The sequence below is a fragment of the Perognathus longimembris genome, chromosome 21 (assembly GCF_023159225.1).
Source record: "Perognathus longimembris pacificus isolate PPM17 chromosome 21, ASM2315922v1, whole genome shotgun sequence".
Taxonomy (NCBI): domain Eukaryota; kingdom Metazoa; phylum Chordata; class Mammalia; order Rodentia; family Heteromyidae; genus Perognathus; species Perognathus longimembris.
The window spans coordinates 14,421,249-14,446,057 of NC_063181.1; the positions used below are offsets into that span (position 1 = coordinate 14,421,249).

The 24,809-nt window shown below is 43.8% G+C and overlaps 1 protein-coding gene across 2 annotated transcripts in view; it reads left to right on the top strand.

Annotated features, from left to right (window-relative positions):
- The window catches only part of Palld (palladin, cytoskeletal associated protein), a 321,948-nt gene that overhangs the window by 251,478 nt on the left and 45,661 nt on the right, over nucleotides 1-24,809 (top strand). The window contains exon 1 of one of the 2 annotated variants that reach the window (XM_048330860.1): nucleotides 1,436-1,591. The exons of the other annotated variant lie outside the window; for it this stretch is intronic. The gene's annotated coding sequence lies outside the window, so the exon portion shown is untranslated. Of the gene's footprint in view, nucleotides 1-1,435; nucleotides 1,592-24,809 lie in introns of those variants that run through there. 2 annotated transcript variants of the gene reach the window in all.

Consider the following 24,809-nt stretch of genomic DNA (forward strand, 5'->3'; position numbering starts at 1 on the left):
TTATAAGCTTTTACCCGGTGATTACAGAAACCTCCTAGCCATGCCTGCTTGCCTGGATTGCGACTCCAATGGCTTATCCTGTGGCTTAGCAAGGCCTACAAGGGGCTCATACAGGTTCAATACATGTTCATATATTTTCATCTCTTCATTCATTTCACTGATGGCCTATTGTGTGTCCCAAAGTTGGTCTTAGTGGCCAAGAAATACACCCTCTTGCAGGAGAAACAGATCAGAAAGAACTGGAATGTGAGTGCTAGCCCAGCTACCAGAGGATTATTCACAGAGCCAGCCTTAGTCTTAGTCTTGCGCTTAGCTGAGGTGGTGAGAGGATTTATGGCTAAGCCCACAATCTGTCATAATTTTGTCATAAGAAATTAGTTCTGGAATTTTACCTTATTTATTTTGTTGGTCATGTGGCTTGAACTCAGAGCCTGGGCACTACTCCTGAGCTTTTTTGTTCAAGGCTATTGCCCTTCCACTTTGAGCCACAGTACCATTTCCGGTTAATGGTTAATGGGAGATGAAAGTCTCCTGGACTTTCCTGCTTGGGCTGGCTTTGAACCATGATCCTCAGATCTCAGCCTCCTGAGTAGCTAGGAAATTGCAAGCATGAGCCACCAGGGTCCAACCTTAATTCTGGAATGTAATGAGTCCAATTTCCTCCTTTAGAATACTTGTACATAAATCTCCTCTGTGTAAAAGTTTAAAACAAGTGACCTGGGCTTGCAGGGGTTTATGACAGAAAAGGAACAGGAGGTAGAAGGAGGGGAGTTGGTTCTAGAAGTTTGCTTAATGGGAATAAGATGCACCTCTGGCCTCACGCGCTTCCAAACTTATCCATTCATTTATGCATGGAGCAGAGTAAATGCATTCATGGAAACCAGGAAAATATTCTTCGGAAATCTAGAAAAGAAACATACCATGGGATGGGTGTGTGCTTTTTCCATTTAAATCTGCACATTTCACCGGTCTAGGCAAATCTACCCCGGGGTTGGCCTCCCCCACCCCACCTTCCTTTGGGGCTTCTTCCATCCTCCCGACCTTTTCCTTCCTTTCTTCTGGAATGTCCCAAGAACTCCTCTTTTCTGTCTATACAAGGAAAACAGCATTAAAAAGGAAGGAAGAAAAAAAAATCACCCATAACAGCCCGCCAACATGCCTTATTGGCCTAGAAAAGTTAACTTCTTTCCCCTTATCAATTCATGAAAGTTCCAGGAAAGCCAGATTTATCAACTTGGCTTCTCCCAGGATGGGACTTGTGACTAGAAAGAATCAAGGGGCGGGATGATGTTAGAAGGAGGAGGCGGGAACCCTCCTAACCTGGGGGCCCGCTTCCCAGCGCCCCAGCCACGCCTCCTTCGCCCGGCTGCCGCAGACCCCGCTGGACTCTTATTTTGAAGGCCGCGGGCTGAGCTGTCTGACTCACTGAGTCACCAGCGGCGTGGCGCTATATAGAGCCGGTACCTGCCCGGCGCGCGCCGGAGGAGCCCGCAGCGCCCACCCGTGCGCCCCGCACTGCACCCACGGGAGATCGGGGAGCCCGAGGACAGCCCTTGACACCCAAGGGAGGAGCTGGAGTCCGCGACAGGAGGTTTGAATGAAAGAGGATGGAGGGGGTGCGGGGTGGGAGAGCTTCAGGGGGAAGTGGAGGCGGGTGGGGGGCGCGGAGCAGCGGGTCAATGCCGACGCCCGGCAATGGGGTGGTCTCCGGCCAGAAATCCCCTCCCTCGCTCCGGTGATTTGAGCACAAAACCCCTGAGCGCCCGGCTCCTGATGCCCGCGTTTGCATCGTCTGACCCGGGCCGGGACTCGAGGCGATGCGGTCCTCCCTCTTGGAACTTTTCTGACACTATCTCTGACTTCATTGTGGCCCTACTCCTAGAAGGCAGATTTCGGGGGGTGGGGGCTGGGAGGGGAAGATGACCTCATCCTCTGGCAGCGGGCTACAGGAGGAGGGGTCCCTCCCACCCGAGCCCAGTCGGGGGACCCTGCGCCCCCCTCCCCAAGCCTGACCTCTCGGTTTTCGGTGGGACTCCTTATAGTGGCGCCATTCCCGGGAAGTTTGTTGCATACCGTGGGGGGCTTACAGCCCCCGGGGGGGGGGTGTGCCCCTCACCTCGTAGGTGCAGCTTGCCGGCTGATGCCCTCCCCCCCCCCCCCCAGCGCTGCCTCCAAATCCCCGGGCGCTTTGTTAGCTGCGCGGGTCCCAGCTGGGGCACAGCCCACTGGACTCAGTCTCTGAACCCCGGACAGGTCCTCCGTGGGGTGGATGACACTCGAAATTTGGGGTGCAGACCTCTGCTTCCCCCAGGGCCCGAAGGAAGCAGGCTGCCTGGATGGTGGGGGGGGGGGGCTTCCCGCCTTTTGCCTTATTTCACCGTAGGGCGCACGGGTCCAAGACTCCAGAAAGAAGCGGGGTCACTTGGCTCGCACACTGAAGCCTGGGACTTTTTTTTTTTTTTTTTTTTTTTTTGCTGGGCGCTGGGTGCTGAAGGGGGCGGGGAGGGGGGCGCCCTGGGGATGCCAGCCTGCCTCGCTTGGGGTCTGCGTGGATGTGGATGAGCCGTCATCTTCCCACCCTGCTGAGTTAGGTCTTGAGCAGTGAGTTGCAGGCCTGGACAAGCCAAGCCCCATTTTCTGGGAAACACCAGACTTGTGTAATGTTCATCAGACCCCAGAACCTTCCAGGAGCCCTGGGCTCCTCTGGAGCCTCCGAAGTAGAACTAGCACGCGAAGTGGAGGGGCTAGACCCTGCGGCTGCGGCGTGGAATGGTGGCGATGGTGTGTTCCAGAGGCAGCAGCCCCCCCCATCCCCCTCGCACCCCACTGCTGCCCCGCCCCCGGCCCGCCTGGCCTGGGCCCGGCCTCGCCAGCCCTGGACGCAGCCCAGCCTGGTGTGAGAACCGTTGGCCTGATTCAAGTCCTGAAGGCTACTGTGGGCGCTGGCCCAAGAGCTGCCACTTGCAGAGGGAAAGTGGGCCGGCTCCTTTCGTCCACAGATGGGTTATTTCTGGAGGGTGCTGCTCCAAGGTGGCATCTTTCTCTGTGTCCTTTTATGTCTCCCTCCCTCCCAGCCACGACTTGGTCTAGTGATAAGAGGTTTGAATGGGATTTGATCCCCCTCCCCAGGCTGTTGAGATTGATAGATAAGAGTGTGAAAGTACTTCTGTACTTTGGAGTGCTTGTAGGATTTTTAACTAGGTAGTTAATAAACCTGGTAAGAGTGGACAAGAGCTACATAAGCAATGGATTTTTCAACTAATTCCTAAGACTTTTTTTTTTTTTCCTGCTGATTCGTGTGTGCACATGGCTCGCGTGCATGCGCTTATACTCTTCAGTAAAATGAATGGGAGTGGGCGGTGCCGTACCCGGGACAGCTGGCTTGAGAGACTGAGCATGCGCAGTGAGGAACAAAACAAGCCCACATCCTAACCCAGTCTTTGGCTTTGCGAAAGCTGGATGCGCTGTGGCAAACAATGTAGCTCTGATTTCTGTGGTTCTTGAAGTCCAGGAATCGTAACATTCTGATAGCGGGCAGTGGTTCCATGGCTCACCTTGCAATGATGTCATGACTGCATTCCCAGCAGGTCCCAGTGAGGACACTCACTTTAGTAGACACTAGTTAGATGCCTCACTTTATAGTAGCCTTGTTAAGGCTTCATTGTATTCTTAGGAGCTCTAAAGTTTCCAGCTGATTCGTTTTAAGCTTTCTATCAGGAGAAAGAAAAAAAAAGAATAGAACTTTATTACAAGGCAGTGTGCTTGACCTTCAAATTTTTATAGTGTTTCCCTCATAGGCCTAAAGCTAGTATTTTTTTTTTGCTTTTGTCATCATCTATATTGCTTATACTACTTTTGAGAGGAGTTGCTTCTTTTTTGCCAACATATTATTTTCCCCAGGTTATAGGAAATCTGTAGCTCTCATCAAGTTGAAGCTACTCATTATCACTGAAACAAAAAGCATTTCCTGAAAATTACTGAAAAATTTCTTTGGTTCAAAGTGCCAAAGCCTGATTTCAGGAGGAAGTTGTTCATTTCATTAGTTATCCAACGAATTTTTCATTTTCCCCTTCTGTCGGGTTATACTTCATGATCACAGGAACCCATCTCTTGTGTGTGTTTTCACATAAACACTTTTGTGTCACAATGTATTCTTATTTTTTCAGCATTTGTTTCTGAAACTCTAGATAACCCTTGAGTAATTAAAAGTTCACTATGCCCCAGAAATAATGTATCCGTTGATATTTTTTCCCAGTAAGCTTCTTAAGTAACTAGAAGAAGCCCTAAGTAAATAATGATTTATTTAAGGAGTGCTCCAATTATCTTTTACCTGTTAGCCCACACCAGAGTCATTCTTTTGTGACATACTGCAAGAAATGGACTCTACTAGACTTTGAGGAAAGGCATAGGGGTGGTAGGGGTTATCTCCAGAACAAGATGATCAGTTCTTAGTTCAGTCCTCCCAAGTTTCTAGCTCTAGAGATGCCTTTTCACATAGCACTGAGTCAAGCGATTTTTTCCAGGGAAGCTCTGTATCTACAAGTCAGGATAAAGAATAGATGCAAGGTGAAAAGGGTTTCCTCCAAGGAGATCCAATGAATAGAAGAAAGCATGACCCATTGTTACAGAAAAGGCGTGGGGATAACATGGGAGTTGAGCACACAGGAAGTGGTAGGGAGGGAGACACACTATTGTGAGGCTGGTGACAGGACAGTTTTCTGTCCAGCTGTTGATGTCAGGCACAGATCTCTTCCTGACAGCAAATCTGAGCTGTCTATTTATTATGTTCTTTAAGGCTAACCATAATTGGTAACATGAGCCATTCCGGTTAGGTGAGCTGCTCTTGCTTGCGTATTTTGGAGAATGACTTCAAGGGAACAAACTGAAAATGTAGGATGGGGAGCCAATGTGAGCTTGGAGTCTTTCTCACTCCAGGGACGATGCCCAAGCTGCCAAAGCTTTGCCTCCATGGCAGGCAAAGCTGGTGATTTTCACAGCCTGGCACTGATTGCTGGAAGGGAGAAAGGTTTGTTGGATGGAAAAGATTTCCTCCTGAGGGAGACATTGCCATTTGCAGACAAGGTGTGTCAGCCAGAAGAAATGAGCAGTAACCATTTTCTGGTTTCTATTGGCAGAAACTTTGCATTTTTAAAAATATAGAAGTGTTAAAAATAGACTTGTAAGAAGATTCACAAAGCCAAGTAAAAGGAATAGACATGAGTTTCACCAGTGGGAGGGGAGGGGAGAGAAGAGAAACAGCCCTTGTTAAAAAACCATTATGCTGGGCATGCGTAGCTCATGCCTATAATCCTAGCTACTCAAGAGGCTGAGACCTGAAGATCATAGTTCAAAGACAGCCTGGACCAAAATGTCCATGAGACCCTTATCTCCAATTAACCAGAAAAAAATCTGGAAATGGAAAAATGGCTCAAGTGACATAGCAGTTAGCCCTAAATGATGAAACCAAGCAAGAATGTGAGGCCCTGAGTTCAAACCCCCATACTAGCACCAAGAAAAAAATAATAATAATCAGCAGGTCCTTCATTCTCACAAAGATTCTGGAGGTGACTGCCACATATGCTGGAATTACAGATCTGGGGTCAGGGGTCCCATTCAAATAGAAATGAAGTCTCCTCAGGCCATCCAATATGACACTCTATTATCATGACAATCTGGATGAGGTCTTTCTGAAATGATCCAATCTGTAGAGAGAGCCACCCTCAGCTTTTCCATGGGTTGGGTTCTGTGTGTGGATCTGTGTCACCCAGCCCTCGAACTCAGAACACACTTGGTCATGGAAACTCTGTCACAGTTACTGGTCAGGTTCCCAGGCCAGCCTCATTTGGTAGCCACAGTGTTCTGCTTTATTAATAGCACCATAGAACGGAGCCACTATATATAATATGGTTGTTGTGGGAAAATTCACTCAGCTCCAATGGGAGCGATTCAAGGTTTTTAATCCCACCATCAATGGCAAAAGGGACCAGCCTTCTTTTTTTCCATTAAAACCCCAAGAGGAAAAGTAAAGGGACAGAGATACATTTCCTTTCATGTCCTGTATACTAACACAGACCCCACCTTAAAAAAAGCTGTAGGGAGGGCAGGGAGAAGGGGGCCTGGCAGTAACTTCCTTGGAAGTAACTGGAGAGAGAGAAGCGAGAAGGCATGAGGAATAAGAAATTATGTCTGTTGCCATCACCTGTGGGACTCGGTGTGAATGATTTGTTTATTTACATGAGCTCCCAATTAATTTGTAGTGCATCCTTATAAAACAAAGCTTCACTCTAGAACCTAGAACAAAGAACTACTTGAGTATGTGCTCAATATTGTGTTTTTTTTTTTAAATCAGGACTAGATTTTTGATAGGATCTTTAATAGTAGGTGAAAAACAAAGGAAGAGGCATCTTCATTTCAATATGCTAAATTCCCAAACACATACCAACCTAAGGTTGCGTGGATTTATGATCAAGTTAGATGCTGAAATAGTATTGTGATCTCCTAGTTAATGGTGGAATGTATTCTGTTTGTTCACTTACATTACACCAAAAAAAAGTTAATGTATTAAATCCTTTATATCACTTAATCCTTACCACAGCTTCATGTAATAAATCTGTTTCAAGAATGATCAATGAAGGCTAGGTGTTGGGGCTTACTCCTGTAACCCTAGCTTCTCAGGAGGCTGAGATCTGAGGATTGAAGCTTGAAGCCAGTTCTGACAGAAAGTCTGTGAGACTCTTATCTCCAGTTAACCACCAAATAAATAAGTAACTGGAAATAGAGTGGGGGCTTAAGTGGTAGAGCACCAGTCTGGAGTAGAAAAGGCTAAGGGACAACACCCAGGCTCAAGACCCAGTTTTGGCACACACATACAGAGAGAGAGAGAGAGAGAGAGGCATGTAAGATATGATTTCCTTCAAGTCACACATTTCCTCAGCTATGGAGGGGCCGGGACCTCAATAAAGTAACAGATAGTGTTGAGCAAGTCCCATGACCCAGTCATGCAGCTAAATGAGCTGCTCCATGAGAAGAAAGCCATATAGCCATATATCAAATGGACAAACTGCAAAGGTCCTGTCTTTGTGGGCCCTGTGTACACCAGTGTAGGAGACAAACCATAACTACAATAAACTATACATGAATTCGGTACTACCAGGAAAAATAAACCCAGGGAGAGTATAGAAATGCCACATTGGGGATACAATTCAGCAAGGCAGAAAAATACAGGCCAAAGAGTCTTGTAATCAAGAAAGTGAAATACTCAGCCAGTGATAAAAGCTATCAAGAGCAATTCATGAAGGTCTTGACCTTGACTATCTAGAGGTCAGAAAGATGAGAATTTAGGAGTAGCTGCTAGAGGGACATCCTGGAGAAGTTTGGACTCTGTTGTGTCAACAGAGGGCTTGCCTTAGCCTAAAAGGACAAAGAGGGTTCTTTTGTCGATGTGGGAAGGAGACAGAGGATGCGGGTAGATGTGCAGAGGTATACAGAGGTGGAGTAGGCATTGTGCTCATCAGCTGAGAGTGGATTAGAAGAGGGTATTGGGGGAGAGTTTACGAAATAGTAGAGCTCAGGATTCTATAATTATCTAGTTCACTCTTAAGGAAAGGGACTCACTTAAGAGTTATTTGTCTGCCATTTACTTATAGTGGAACTCTGAAGTTATACGTATATAGTCAGCATCTCTGCATTGACTACTCTGACAAACTTCCTAAATACTTGTCTGCGATTTCACTGAAAAGTTTCTGTCCAAGCTGGGCATGGAGATATACACCTGTAGTCCCAGTATGTAGAAGATGTAAGTAGGACATTTGAGGTCCAAACCTGGCTCAGACAAAAAAGGGACAGACTATCTGGAAAAAAAAAAACAAATATATATAGCAAAAAATGGCTAGGGGTGTGGATGAAGTGGTAAACATTTGTCTTGCCCTAAATTCAATTCTCAATTCTACAAATAATAATAATAATATCTTAATTAGCATATTTATCTAGTCCCTTCTCTGAAATGCTGATACACACACACACACACAAACACAACACACACACACACACACACACACAGACTCTAAAGTAGCAAGTGTCTACCAATTTATTCTATTCTACTCATTGGTTAACCCACTCTCCCTATTGATTGAATTTAAGACTATGGAAGTCAGTTTTTATACATTAGTATATTTTCAACACAAGGCCTCGCTATGTTACCCAAGCTGGCCTCAAACTCAAGTGCTCTTCCTGCCTCAGGTAGCTGAGAGTCTGAAGCAAGAAGAGTGTATACTATAACTACACTCTATGCCTGGCTACTGTGAAAGAATTCTTAATTGTATGCTCTTTTGCATTCTAGAGTAGTAACTAATCACACCTCACTGCTACCAGGTTGTTGAGGCCAGCAAAGATGTCTTAGCTCTACTGAATCAATCCTTGTTGCAGACATGCTCTGGGGCCCAGTTGTCAGCTGGGAAACAGGAAAAGGAATTGGAGTGGTTAGAATATTCAGGACATCACTGTGGGATAATCTCAGGTACTTACCTGAGGCAAAGGAACTGAAAGAGATGGATGCCAGGGAAAGGGAAAGGTCTTGGCGGTTGGGGATGGGTCCCACCCAGGGAGGGAGGGGCAATCAGGGGAATATAGGGTTATCCCCCAGGCTCTACCTCAATGGGCAAATGGGGTTACCTTTCACAAACATAAGGACAGGAGCAGATGGAGCTACTTGGAGTAAATGCAAGTATAGATCTGAGCATCCCAGGAATAACCTGAGATCAAACAATGGAGGCTGTAACTTGGGAATGATGATCAACACCGGTGATAATTAAAGACTTGTCTAAATGTGGTGGTGGACACTTGCATTTCTAACACTAGAGACACTGAGGCAGGGAGAATTGCAAGTTCAAGGCCAGCCTGCTCTATATAGTGAGTCCAAAGATAAGCTAAACTACATAAAGAGACCACCTCTAAAGAAAACTTCCAAAATGTGGAAGACAGACTTTGCCTCAAAAAAAAAAAAAAAGGCAGAAGACATAATGTGTGAAAAGTGTCAGGTTCTGTTTGGCAAGTTTAAGTAAAGCCAATCTCTTTTATTTGCCTAAGTTGTGCAATTGACTTCCAGATCTGTCCAGGGACAGAATATTGAAGTAAAGCCTAGCCCAGCAAAGCCACAAATGAATTGATTACAAACTAGAGTTGGAAAAATGTGTGGTTTTTCCTGGTAAAGCCTCATTTTCTACTTGTCTTCATTACTAAAAATGGATATATTTGTATGGAAGGTGACATGTGTGGGCTTTTCAAAAGATTTATTTTTGGTTTCTATTAAGAGGCAAAATGAATCCACATGTCCTCCATGCTGGTCTCACCTCACAGCGTGTTGTTGTGTAACATGGAATGTTTGAGAACACACTGTCCACCCCAGAGACTGCAGATCCATTCAGGCAAGTGACACTAGGGCACGCAGGGACAGTAGATAAGGAGCCAGCCATTGCTTTTCCAAGGGGAAGCTTCCCTTTGCAAGACAGAATAGTTCATAGGAATTTGCACATCTCCTTGAAGAAAAATCATCTAGGGATAAGGCGGCAGTTATCCAAGCCCAGAATTCCTTGGCCCTTCTTTATACACAACATGCAGGCGCTGTCATTTTGCAAGCATAGAAGAAGTTACACTGTTTAATATCAGTTCATCTTCTGCCTTCCCAGAACTCTTCTGCAGTATGTGCTTGATGCTCTAAGAAACTTCCAGATATGTGAAGCTGCTAAACTTTTCCTTAGGTCCGTTTCTTTGCTTCGGGGTACAAAGGAATGACATAGTCTGCTAGTTTATTTAAAACAGTTATTTGGAATTAGTATTTATTAAAAGAGTGTTCAAAGCCTACATTCAGACCTATCACAAGAATATCAAGGTTGAGATGTGTAGCACCTACTGTGAGGGCCAAGTGTCCCTTTATTTAAAAATACTGGGATGGGGCTGGGGATATGTCCTAGTGGCAAGAGTGCCTGCCTCGGATACACGAGGCCCTAGGTTCGATTCCCCAGCACCACATATACAGAAAACGGCCAGAAGCGGTGCTGTGGCTCAAGCGGCAGAGTGCTAGCCTTGAGCGGGAAGAAGCCAGGGACAGTGCTCAGGCCCTGAGTCCAAGGCCCAGGACTGGCAAATAAATAAATAAATAAATAAATAAATAAATAAATAAATAAATAAATAAATAAATAAAAATTAAAAAAAATAAATACTGGGATAGCCAGGTGTGGTGGTGCACACCTGTAATCTTAGCTACTTGGGAGGCAGAGCCAGAAAAACCATAGTTTTGAGGTTGGGGGGGGGGAGGGCCTTGAAAAAAAGCCAGCAACACTCTATCACAAAAACAAGCGAGGTGTAGTGACACATGCCTATAATCCCAAAGGAATGGAAGGTGAAGGCAGGAAGAAGGTCTCCATCCAAGGCTAGTTCAGGCCAAAGCAAAAGATCCTATCAAGAAAAGAAACTTTAAAAAGCAAAAGGACCTGGATGCAGCTTCAGTGAAGAGGCCCTGAGTTCAGTACTAAGAACTGACAAAATAAAGATAGAAATATCAACACTGGGGCACTTGTGCTTCCTTTTGGGAAACCGAGTTGGGACGCTGTCCTTACCCTCACTATGTAGAATTTTAAGTATTAAAATGTGTAGAAGTGACTTTCCCAGGGTGCCGTTATTATAGGACTTGAATCTCCTGAGTCCAACTGTGTTTCTCTTCTCAGCCTCCTCTGAGATACGCACAGTGATGTGACCACAAGAAAATGTTCACCAAGGGCAACAGTAAAATTTTCCAAAATCTGTAACACAGATGGCAATTCTGGACAAGTCAGATTGAGAACAGTGATTACAAACCCAGGATTGTTTGAGCAGGATAATGCTAAGTGTTAAAAAATTGCAAAGACCAAGCTGGGTACCAGAGAGTGACTCACACCTGTAACCCGAGCTACTCAGGAGGCTGAGATCTGAGGATAGCGATTCAAAGCCTAAAGACAGTTAGTTACCCAGGCCCTGAGTTCAAGCCCCAGTACCAACACAAAAACAAAAATAACATAAACTTGCAAGGACCAGTTTTCTTCAGGAAGCAATTCCAGAGGAAGAATCTGATTGGTTCCTGTGGGGTGGCCAACATGGCAGTTTCTAGAACAAGGCCACAGGCCCTGGCTGGCAGCTGGAGGAAAGGGAACAGCCATGATGGGAGGGCACTGAGCGGCGGTCCCTGTATCTGTCCTGTTTTCTTTGGTGTTTATAGTGTCCCATGGAAACTCAATATGGCTTCTCCACCCAGACTGGAGCTCAGCTTTCTGTGTGTTTATTTTTGAATCCTATCATTTTGACTTGGTGACTTATTAAGCCAAATACCAATCTGAAAATGAAAGTGAAGGAGAATCATTCTGGACTCTTAAATATTTGTCCAGTGTCCCTGTGGCGCCAGTTGAATCACTGTAATATTTCTCTTCATTTATAAGGACAAAGTATTTCAAATTTACCCTGATAGTAAATTATCTCATATTCTGCATGGTATAACAACTATTGGCTTGTTATGTTTTAAACCAAGTAATAGTAGAATATCCAAAGAATAATACAAGTACATTGTTAATATTTAGTCATTTTCAAAATTAGCAAAAAATATGATGGACTGAGTATCTTGAAACAAAGTGTGGTTACATCATTGGCCCTGCTAATCTTAGGGGCCTTTTATTTCTCTCCTAATGACTTTTGGATCTTCTTCTGACCTTTAGGTAACACTAATCTTCTCATCTGTTTTGTGCTTTGGGTATGCTCATTTTTTATAAAAAGTCATTTCACTTTTATCAGTAACAGGCCATCACTTAAAGCTATGAATTAGCTCAGGTGCTGGTAGCTCAAAGCTGTAATCCTAGCTATTCAGGAGTCTGAGACCTGAGGATCATTGCTTCAAAGCCAGATTGGGCAGGAACTTCCATGACATTCTTATCTCTAATTAACCACCAAGAAGCCACAAGTGGAGCTTTGGCACAAGTTGTAAAGCACTACTAGCCTGAGTGAAAAAAGTCAGGGACAGTGCCCAGGCCCTGAATTCAAGCCCCAGTACCCACAAAATATAATAAATAAATAAATAGACCCTGCCTGATCAGGAGTTTGTCTTCTGTGAAGCTCAATTGAGAGACAAGTTTACATCTTTTAAAATCTGTGCTTGATAGTCTTTGGTCTCAGATCATTTTCCAACTTGGGTTAAACAATTTTCCTACTGTAGTTAGGAACTTTAAGGGTTCTGTTCTCATAGTGTGGTGAGAGAGTCAGAGTCCATTGTTCCAGGTAATGAAGCATCAGCAAAGGAATTCCTGCCATCCGGTGGCGGTTTTGACATGTGCATTAGTACATGCTTTTGCTATGCTTCCAGGCAAGGAGGTTCAGCATGTGTATTTGAGAGCAGCTATATTAGACTACGCAGAGAGACGCAGGCATGATGGGGATCGAAGGATCGGGCACCAGAGTAAGAGAGCTAGCAGATGATGTCATCTGTGGGTAGCAAGCCCCAGCCTGAAGAACTGGCAGTGATGTGCTCATACCAAGCCACCTGAGACATTTCCTGGGTTGGAAACAATATTCTGGAAATCCAATTTCCCTGCCAAACCTACCACACCTTGCCAAAGCAAGGTAAAGCACACTTCCCACACAGTGCCTTGAGAGTCAGTGTGGCACAGCCACCAAGAACTGCTGTGGACATGAAAGCGTGGAAAAGGCTTCCTGTCTTCACACAGTGGCTGAGAAGATGGTGCGGTCCCCTGGCCTACTGGAAGGAAGTTTTTTGTTTTTTGTTTTTTTTGTGCACACTTTGCTATGAAGCCTTAGCGAAGAGAAAGCCAAAGAACCCTGACAGCGCTTGTGTTTTGCTTTATTTGATTTTACTGAAGGCCTCATGTCTTAGTAACAAGACTGCCATTGAGTAATTACAAATCATAATTGAATAGGCCTATGATTGAAGGCTGCCCTTGATGACCTTTCTCTGCTCAAGTGCAAGGGATCCATTCATTCATTTATTTGATGAAGAGTTCACAGTATTGATTTTTGAACTGCATTATATACATCCTGTATTAATTCAAACTACAGTCCTGTTAAATCATTATCTAGCCTTTGTCAAATGCACACACACACACACACACACACACACAAACACACACACACACACACACATATTTTAAGAAGAAAATGAGTCTCAAGAAAATTTCTTGACTTCAGAGTTGTCACTTCCCACTGAACTCATGTTGGACTTTCCTCACTGTTTGGCTGCCACTGGGGCTTGAACTCAGGGCCTAGAGCTCTTGCTTGACTTTTATTCATTCAAGGCTACCACTTGAGCCACATTTCAATTTCTACCTTTTTGCTCGTTAATTGAAGATAAGAATATCCTGGGCTTGTCAGTAGCTAGGATTATAGGTATGAGCTACCAGCAACCATCTGTTTTTCCCTTAAATCCTCATCTCTTAAAAATCATGTGTCTCTGCACACAAGACCCTGAGATTTGGGTAATATTCTTTAACCCATAGAATTACAATTTTATCTAAACTTTATTACATAGTTGTGCAACAAGAAATTGGACTGTAGCATCCCTCAGCAAATCTTCACAGCCAACTTCTTAACAAAGATGAATTCCAGTCATTGAAAACATATTGTTTGAATACCACATACTTGAAAGTCTAGTATTTTGAAAAGCTAGCACACAAATCCAACGTCTTTCATTGATGGTGCAAATGTGAATTCAGTGTGTTCCAGGCCCAGGGCTCACCTGAATGACATTCACCAGGCCTTCACAAGGAAAAGTTAGAGGCCAGATGCAGAAGCGAGTGACTAGCACTGTGCCTGAAATATGAACTAGTTCCTCAGAGACCAGCTCTGTCTGGGGAACCAGGCATATAAATTTAGACATAGATCATATATATATTTTTTTTCTCTCTCTCTCTTTCTTCATCTCTCTCTCTCATCCTCCCATTTCCCTCCCTCCTCCTCTCTCTCAGGCTTCTTATAGCACCAATGGAAAAAAGAAGAAGAGAACTTTTAAGTACACTGTATATGAGAAGAGAAAATATCAAAAGCAGAAACTCAGAAAACTGTCAGACCTAGCACTATACTCATTTGAATTCTGAATCTAAATACTAGTAGAATTCAAACCTTAAATCGGGAATTCATTTTTGGACCATGCCTTAAATAGTTCAAAGGAAAGGCTTAGATTAAAAATTTTTTATATCAAATAGTTATCTGAATCCCCAGAATTTTGCAAAGTAACCAGAAAGATTCTGCTTTCTGAATATCTTTCCTTTTCAAACTTTATCTATGTCTATGTGGTGGTGATCTTATTTCAGGGAAAAATAATCCTTTTGAAGATAGCCATTTCCTGCCCTGCTTGGTAGGAGCACTTCTGTTGGGTAGTCTAGTACGGCACAGATGGAAGAAGTCATTCTGCATCTCTTCCTACAGGGAATCCAGATTTCTCCCCTTGAGGCAGAATATACTGATTCAGGCCTTCCTACCAATTCCTATCACAATAGACATGAGCACTGCCGGATTACAACATTGTAGAGTATGCCCACATTCCAGCTGGGCGCAACAGTTGACTTTTGTCTGTAGCTTTCCCTGGCAAGTGATAGCATCAGAGGAAGAGATAAGCTGCCCGTGCCTGGGAGAACTGAGTTGTAATGGGTTCCAGACCTCTGCATGCCCATTGTGCAAGCGCCAGCTTTCTTTGAGACTCCGGGGTGAAGCAAAGTGCTAGGGATGTATGTTGTTTGCTTTTCAGAGAGGCCAGTTCAGAATTGCTTCATTGTCTCAACTCCCTTCTAAGGATATTTTTGGGTTTTGCTTTTGGGTTTTGGAGTGAGGGGAGTATAATATTGGGACTTGAACTCAGGGCTTGGACACTATCACTTAGCTTTTTTTGCTAAAGGCTGGCATTTTACCATTTGAGCCACAGATCCACTTCTGGGCAGTTAATTAGAGAAAAGTCTCACAAACTTTCCTACCCAGTCTGGCTTTGAATCCTCAGGTCTCAGCCTCCTGGGTACCCAGAATTACAAGCATGAACCACTGGCGCCTGGCAGAAGGGTGCATTTTTAAAGTGATTTCTATACCTGTTCTGGCTGACTTTCTGGAGGAGGGAAAAGGAGAAGAAAGATAAAGTCTTGGCACATGATTGTTTCTGTTGTAACAATGTATTCACTGACAGACATGGAAAAAACTGTTTTTAAAAGTCTTTATGATTTCAGTAGAAATTAATATACAAACAATATGCTTTTAGATGCATAACCTCACTTAGGTCTTGTAGGAATCTCACTAACAGATGCTACTATGGCTGTTCTTAAGACAACAGCGGTTCCTACATAGGCTGTTAGCATGGAGATTCAGACCACATGTGGGTGACTCTCGGGGAGCTAATAAACGTATAACTAATCCATTTCTCTAACTTTTTCTCTCTTCTCATGCTACCCTCATTCAAAAAGAGATCTTGGGGGCTGGGGATATAGCCTAGTGGCAAGAGTGCCTGCCTCGGATACACAAGGCCCTAGGTTCGATTCCCCAGCACCACATATACAGAAAACGGCCAGAAGCGGCGCTGTGGCTCAAGTGGCAGAGTGCTAGCCTTGAGCGGGAAGAAGCCACGGACAGTGCTCAGGCCCTGAGTCCAAGGCCCAGGACTGGCCAAAAAAAAAAAAAAAAAGAGATCTTGGCTGGGCACCCATGGCTCGTGCCTGTAATCCATCCTAAACTACTCAAGAGGCTGAGATCTGAGGATCTCAGCAAGAAGCCAGCCTGGGCAAGAAAGTTTGTGAGAGTCTTATCTCTGATGAATGAGCTAAAATATAGCCCCACGTAAAGCAGTGACTCAAGTGGTAGAACTCCAACCTAGGATTATGGACATGAGCCACTGTGCCATTATTTTCTAATTCTGTCATTTTAAAGAAGTTCTCCTAAGTCTAGTTCAGAAGGAGCTAAATGTTGAATACACATGGGCACTCCTTAGGCAGGTGGAGTATGGCTCTAATCCCAGCACTTGAGAGACAGAGTCAGGAGGACTTCAAGCTCAAGGCCAACACAGTCTGCGTAGCAAGTTCTAGGCCAGTGTTGGCCATGTACAAGACCTAATCTCAAAAAAAGATCAGGAAAGAAACATAAACATCTCCATCTTGCTTATCTTGAGTGTCCTCGGGTAGATACGCTGGCAGGCAAGAACATTTTGCTGAATGAACTAATCTGACTCAAGCATCACCAAGTGCAAAGGGCAGAGGAGGCCAGCTGGGCAGCAGCCAGGTTGCATCATATGCAGTATTTCCGCCATCTCGCCTCCTCTCCATCTCAGCTGCATCCTCTCTTCCCTTCCTGTGTCTCCAGTCTGCCCCATACCAGCCTTGCTTCTCCACCTCAGGGCCTGACAGCCCATTGTCTACTTGCTTTTAGTTTCTGTCTCTATAAGCTCTTTTCCCCATTCCCAATAACTTAGAAGATACTTAAGTACATAAAATGAAAAAGGCAGGATAAACTGTTTGGTAGGTTGATAGTTCAACTGTCTTGTCTCTTATGAAATTGGTGTGGGTTGTTTTTTTTATTTTTTTGTACATCCTAAATGCATTTCTATTGAAAGATTTGTACCTTAACACTTTATTTAATTGGCAATCGGTCAAAAGCCATGAATGAGGGCGCACATGGCATTCCCACCTATAATCCCAGCTAAGTAGGATACAGGGGCCCGGAGTATCACAGTTTGAGACTAGCCTGGGCAAAAAGTTACCTGGACCACCCCCCCCCCCCATCTCAAATAAGAGTTGGGCATAATGGTATGTACCCATCCCAGTTACGACGAAAACTTAAATAGGGGGATTTCAGTCCAGGCTGGCCCAAGCAAAAAACAAAACAAAAAAACCCAAACCCTATCCAAAATAATAATAATAATGACTGCAACAACTAAAGCCAGAAGGACTGAGGACATAGGTGGTAGAATACCAGCCTAGCAAGCACAAGGTCCTAAGTCCAAACCCTAGTACTACAAAAACAAAAATAAAAACAAAAACTAAGCATCAATGCTAGAAGTTTGAACAATTCTTTTCCCACCCACATCTGATAGTACCTAAGTGGCATTACTATAAATCACTTAAGTAGTTGAAAATTGTCTGAGTTTGAACCACCCTGCCATACTTCAGATCCCTTGGAGATGTGGGAAAGTCTCCTAGCAAGGGAAGCAGGGGAGAAGTGTGTACTGAGCAGGGTCCTCACTAGAATCCAGTTGTGTAGGCAATGAGGTGGCCTCCAAGCTGCCTGGAAATGGAGAAGCTCAGAATATAGCACTAGCTGGGCCTCGTATGTCCCATCAGTCAGGCAGTGCTATGGGCCGCTCCTAGGTTTCCAGTATGAGCCTAGCATAAGCTCAATCAGTGTTTTCACAGGAGATTATTGGAGGAAAGGGGCACAAAGGTGGAGAGAAAGGAGTGGGAAAGAGCCATTCTGAAGTTCATAGTATGGAAAGAGTTTGGAAGTTGCTCTTTAACCTCGAATCTTTTTAATAATTTTTTAAGTCACATTAAGCTTCGCTGTGAGCCTTGGTCATGGGTTTCTTTTACTTTGTGGGGTTTTAGATGGATGTGGTGGCTTCAGTGGCTTCCAGTTCCCCCTTGTGGCTTTCTGGGTGTAAGCACTACCTAACATAGTTACGTTTGGCTGATATCAAGAGATGTGAGGTCTTGGCACCAAGTACTTTATCTTCATGCTTTCATTGTTGGTGGTAATTCCAATTGTTCATGCACATTTAGACTTTGCAATAAACATCAGATTTACTCAAATCCATTTCTAGAGCCCTTTGGGAAAAGAAGAGAAATCAGGAAAGACCCCATTGCTAGGTAAGAGGCTAGAAGGCCCACGTACCCAGCCGACTGTGAGAAGGTGAGAGACGCCAGGGCAACCTTCGAGAGTTCCTTACCTGGCAGCATTTTCCTTCCTCCAGGAAGACTTCCGGCTTTTCCCATGTATGTGCAAAGATTTTTTTTTTAAACCTTAAAAGTGATGGACAGCCTAGGCCTCCACACAGAGTGAGACCAGAGGAGGGTATTCTGAGGGGAAGAGCATGAAGGCTCAAGGCCTATGTGCCTCTGATCATATAAAATAGTATTGATCAACACTTTTTTCAAAAAAGTGATGGGCAGGTTATTTTTACAGACCATTGTGACATTCAGAAGGGGTCATACTGGGTGAAGTTCACATGGGGAGACCCAGATGGCCTTTCTGTTCATTTGCTGCCTTCTGGGTATCATGTGATTGAAGCTAGGCAAGGCATTCAAGGTCTGGGTGCATGAAATTCTCCGTGGTAGATAAAAGGCGTGTAGGCAGGGCCTGTGTGGCAGATGGCTATGAAGAAATGTGTGGGAGTCTGGAAAAGAGGAAACTAAGGGCCTCATGCCATCTGAAGGCGCAGGAAGTGGCCCTCCTCAGGAAGAGACTTTGAAGTGGTATCTGATGGATGATGGATGGATGGATGGATGGATGGATGGATGGATGGATGGATGGAAGACCCAGCAGTGTTGATCCAGGAGGACTGACACTTTCAGCAGTAAGGGACTTGGAGACTGGTAAAGGAATGAAGACGTTCCAGCCAGACAGCTGGGCCTAGTGGGCTAGGTGAAGGAATGTGGAATGGATCCCAAAAGGGAAGCGGAAGCTATTGTGGATAGGGAGGTCAGAAAGTCATAAGATTAGCTGTGGGTTTTGAAACTATGATGTGCCTGGAAGAGAACATGGTGTGGGAGAAGTGTAGGAGAGAGAAGGCAGGACTGTGGTTTAGATGAGGGGGTGAGGACCTATGGGGTAACTCCTGGAATTCTGACTTGTGAAACAAGATCATTGCTGAAAGAGGAACAAACATGGTCACAGCTCACAGACCATATCTCCAAGCTGAGTCCTGCTCTCATTCAAGCTTCTACAAAGCCCTGTCTCACAGTTTCTATCACTAATCCACGTTATAGACAAGAAAAGCAGATTATCCAAAATCACACAGTAAGCATTCAACAAGTATTAGCTACTTCCACTTCCTAACCATTCATTCACCCATTCTTGGTCCCGGTGTTAAGCTTTGGACAATATATTGTCAAACTAAACATGTGGATCCCACTGTTGTGGAGCCAAGAACTCAACGGGAAGCCCAGATACTAAACAATTGCTGGGCTTGGATAAGCTGCTCCGGAATGATAGGATGGCTTAGACCCGAATGTCAGAATTCTAGCTCTCAGATAAACTTTGAATGTATGGGATGAGAGTTAACAAATCATTGACTAATCAGACAAGCAGTGTTTCGGGTGTCTTCTGAGATTCCACAAGCACACCTAATAAGTTAGGTCAGAAATAGGCCTTGTGCCTGTTTTATAGACGGAGAAACTGAGGAGCCAAGAAGAGCCAGCAGTGTCCAAGTGTGAGAAAGCCTGGCGTTGGGGCCCCAGCTGCTGCTGCTGTCCTTTGGTGATGAGGTGGTATGAAATCCTGCTGTTTCGAGTCAAGCCAGGCCTCAGCTCCCTGTCCTCTACTATATATAGTAAAGAACTTACATAAGAGTGCTATTTTAAAAAGACGACAAAGAAAAGAGAATGCCATTTGAATTTTTTCCACTAAAGCTCATTTTTAATAGACATGTTTTCTCTGTTTCTACGATGACAATGTACCAAGGGACAGTTCCCCAGGGCCAGAAGAAACTGCTCAGTTATTTGTATCTGTCTGTGCTTGCTTAAGCACAACTGAATCCTTGCTAAATCAAGTCCTCTCACACCTACCTTTTCATTGCTGCTTTCCCTGTCTCCCTCCTGTCTGTGGAAGGAAAACATTGAAGCTTTATTTTGTTTTGTTTGAGTGTGTGCGTGTGTGTGCGTGTGTGTGTGTGTGTGTGTGTGTGTGTGTGTGTGTGTGTATACCGGTACCGGGGCTTGAACTCAGGACCTCATATTCATTACAGATAAGAATCCCACAGAGTCAAGGCTACCTTGAATGGCAATCCTCAGATCTCAGCCTCCAGAGTAGCTAGGATGATGCTTATGAGCCACTAGTGCCTGGCTTGTTAAAGCTTTCTTAAGCCATCTTAATCTCTTCCTCACGCTAGTACTCAGTGAAGCATAAATTTTGTTCATTTTGGAAGGCAGTGTGTCTGGCCATTATGTAACATGAGACGACATGGTCCATTTTTCCCAGGACAGATGGATGAGCTACCTGGTATCCTATTTGCCCCAAATGAGAAGGTGCACCTTCAGACATGCTGCGTGTTCACTTGATTGAGCATCCCCTCTTAAATGCGTCATAAGTACTTGCTCCTTTCATCTTCAGAGCCTAGGGGATAAGTGTTGTTATGACTTCTCCCTTTGAGGATAAGGAAATAGGCCCAGAGAGAGGAAGTGATGGAGCAAGTAACTGATTCTGAAATTACACACAGGCAATCTTAACCCCAGCACCTACTTGCCTCACAAGTACCCCTGTACCTTTAATTCTCAAGTTCAGTGCGAAGCAGGTAAGGACCACACATGCACACGCAACAATGGAAGGGTCCACTGGAACTGGAAAGTTCTTTGAATCCTTGAGAAGAATTGCTTTCCCGAGGCAGGGGCCCTTTGTGGGAAACACAAGGACCATCTTTATCAGTACTGGGATTCAAACTCAAGACTTTGCACTTCTAGGCAGGTACTCTACTGCCTAAGCCATACCTCTAGCAAACACTCAACTTAGTAAGTGCAAGTGATGCAGGTAGATTTGTTTTCCTTTTCATTGGAAGAGTAAACATTTAAAAGTTCCCTAATGGACAGATCTAGACATAGAAACTTGAAACGACTGGACGCATCCTCTCTGACTTTCCAGGCCAGTTTTCCTCTTTCCACACCCTGTATGTCTAATAGCCATTTCCTGCCATTCACATTTTTAAGAGTATGATTAATCTGATTTTGTTCACTAACCAAAGTGGATCATGAGAAATCAGTGTGTTTGTTATATATTGCCTGCCATGTAGCCCGGAGTATGAAAAGCCTTCACCACTGCATTAGCTGTCATGCTAAGAACCTATTGCATCTCAAGGCTGATTATTTATAAACTTTTTGGGATATGGTGTTAGCTTTGTCATCACGGTTATCCCACTGTAATGACTTCAGATTAGAACATCCTATTCAACTTTTTCTTGGTTTTCCTCATAAAAATAGTCCTAATATCAAGAAGAAAGACAAGTGAAATACTATATAGACTCAGCAAACTGAGGAATGATGCTCTTTATATCCATGGACAGGTAATGTTTAAGACGTTTGGTGCTTGGGTGCTGGTGGTTGATGTCTGTAACTATATCTTTTAGGAGACAGAAGTTGGGAGGATCAAAATTGGAGTCCAGCTAGAGAGAAAAAAAGTTCTGTTTTTCAACAGAAAAGAACAGGCCTGCTGACTCTCACCTATCATCATGACTATGTCAAGAAGTATGCACAGGAAGATGAAGCCCTGAGGGGGGAAAGTGACACTCTATCTCACAAATCACCAGAGCTTTCAGGTGCTGGTGGCTCATGCCTGTAATACTAGCTACTCAGGAGGCTACGATCAAAAGATCATAGCTCGGCCTAGACAGAAAGGTCTACAAGATCTCATTTGCAAAATACCAAATATTAGTGTGTTAGCAAGCAAGACTGGAAGGATGGCTCAATTCAGTGGTAGAGTACCTACCTAGCAAACAAGAAGTCCTGATTTTAAAACTCCAGTAAGGCCCTACAAAAGAGCATATAGAAAGCAAAACCTTGGAGAACATATTTTCTTCAACATCTCTCTTTAAGGAATTAAATGCACTTTGTGGAGGCTATCCGTGACTTTGGTTCAGCACACAGTGGGCTTTCTGTGTGTAGTTCCCATTGAGAATTCCATTCTCATTGTTTAGAGCGAACTTTGAGGTTTGCAAAAGTTGTCCTAATATGGAAGAATGATGTAATGTCCATGGAAGGGACCAGGTTCCCTTCGTTTGTTTTATTTATATTAGCTGAATTCCAGGGGCCAATGTACTACGGAGCATGTGGGCTGACATCTATATTTAGCTGGACTAAGTTAGTAATATTGGAAGGCATTTTTTTAATGTGATTTACTCAATGCATTGCAAGCTGTTTTCCTAGGCACCTTGTTTTTATAAAGGTTGATGAAGCATACATAATACTTTGACTAAAATTTTACTTTTGCTTTGAGGATTAAGAAAGCCATCTGCTCTGATCTTGTCTGGAACTTGCAAGATTTTTTTTCCCGTGACACAGTGGTTTCTGGGTCAGAAGATAGATTCTTGATGGTAGCCCCATTGGCTAAGACAATTATATTAACTTTTCTGAGTGGACTTTAGCAGGAAATCTAATGTGTGTTTATAAGCTTTTTTGCCTTCTGTGTTGCACTATTTACTCCCTTCCCCTCAACTTAGTATAAACGTAACCTCTTTGTCTTCAAACAGCAGAATATTGTTTAAACAGTTTTATATACTGAAAGACAAAAACTCAAGTCTGTATCCTTCTTGAAACACGAAACCTTAGTGTCCCCCCAAGCCTTTCCCCACATGTGAGGGAAATTTCAAGCTCCTCTCCATTTCAAAGTCTGCTCTGCTTCTGCCCTTTACCCCAGTCTTCAGATGTCACAGTGTTTTCCTTCCCCTTCATTAATCGATCATACAGCTGGCAACAATGACTTCTGTCTCTAACCATAGCCTCAAAGCTCTTTGTGAAGGAGTTTCCTCTGACTGCCTGAAGGAGGAATATGGTGTGCCCACAGCCCGCATGATGAGCAGCACAAAGGTACCGCAAGCACACCTGCCCTTATGCAGATGTCTAGAAGAGTAGCTAAGTTTGAGGAACACAATCATAGAATCATTTCTAATACTACTTGCTGGGAAGTCAGCAGATCAATGAGAAAATGAGTAAGAAATTGGAGGACTACCATCATGGACCAATCCATCATCATTGTCACGTAATAACAGACCCCCCAAACCAAATCCTTCCATCCTAAGGTTCCACAGTGTGATTCCTACTTGGTAGAACACCTCATAAACACGTAGGAGAACAGGCGCACAGGGTAACCCTTGTGAGAAGAAGCGAGGGAACTTTCAGAACCAAGCTTCTTGGAAGACCGTCTATAGACCATGAATAGAAGCCACATTTACAAAATGCAGTCTTAATCTTCTAGTAGTCTCATAAAAAGGTGAGAAAAACCCAAGTGAGATTAACTTGAGTATGTAAATTTAGCCTTGAGCATGTAAAGAATTGAAAAATCATAAATCAGATGGTTACTTCTCTTTTAGAACCACGTTTTCAGAAGCTAGTGTATATTTTAGCACATCTCAGCTCAGGCTAATCACAGCTGAAATGTTCAATAGGCCTGTGGCCAGTGGCTACCATATTAGAACAGTAGGACTACAGTGTTGAAATCAAGTACATGCAAAAGCTTCACACTCCTAGCTCATGTAGCAGAAACATTAGACATTTTTAACTAGTCGTCTCCATATTTCTATAGCTGAAAACCACCACTCATGTACAACCAAGGTAACACTGATTAGCCAACCTGATAGTAGAAATGGGGTTGATTTGGTGGGAAGAAATCCATTAATACCTACTACACTTCAGGCCCCACTCGAGATCCTGAACCACAAAGAATTCCCCTTCTGAATGTCCAGGGCTGGTAAAGAGGCGGGAGTAGCGGGTTTAGAATTCAGGCAGGAAGTTCCAAAAGACATATACATGCAACCATTTCATAGTTAATGCTATGAAATGAGACAGGATGATGGGTTGGGGGAAGACATGGAATGTTCTGGATCACTCAGGTATTAAATGAGACCCTGAGGGTAAGTTGTACTGTGTGATGTGAAAAATGATTTTCAGTCTGATGTAAATACTTCCCTTGATGATCAAAATGACCAAAGAAATTCTCATTTTTCTTTAGAAATTATATTATGTTTTCTAAAAATGTAATAACCAGGGAAATGAAAACAATTGGGGGAGTGGATTTCTGTGAACTTTAAGTTGTATTTTGTTACTAGGTCCCCAATGACAACTCATCTCTCTCAGAAAATAATAGCCAACCTAGCTAAAATATGAAATATGGTCTAATAGGCACTATGAGACTGATTTTTGAAGGGTTTTTTTTGTACTCTAACAAACAAAATAAAAAAATAATTTATCTACTCCATCTCTATATTTTCTTAAGCCAATAAATGCCAAGCAATGGTTCTTGGCCTGAAGACTCACTGGTTTATTCAGAAGGAAGCCAAAGGGTATGGATGATGTATGTGAGGAGATCAAGCCCTTTTCTGTGCTTCCATTTGCAAACCACTGGAGAGGGAATTTGAGGAGTCCAAAAGAAAGCTCCACGAATCAGATGTATAGAAGAGAGAGCCCAGAGGACAAGGGCTGGGACTGATATACTGAGCCAAAAGAGCTTCCCCCTTGATTTGAGTGCACATACCCATGCACTGGCAGCATTGCTGGGGTCCACACGGCAGATGCCTCCCTCCCCCATAGGAGAACAAATGGTCTCCCTGGGAGCAGCAGAGCCAAAGTGAAAATGACAGAAGAGGAAAGAAGGCTTGTATGAGACGGCAATAGCTTCGTTTGTTTCATTTGTCTGGTTTTTCAAATGGTAGTACGATGTGCCTGTAAGGCGAAGAAAATGTTTACTCTATTAGGTAGGTCATCGATGCATATCATAAATAATTTTGATGTCTGTGGGCATTTTTGTAAACTCTGAAAAGCTTTCATTTACTCTTCCTATGTATGTTAGACATCAACAAATATCCACAGCAAGAAAAAAATCACAGTAAATTCATA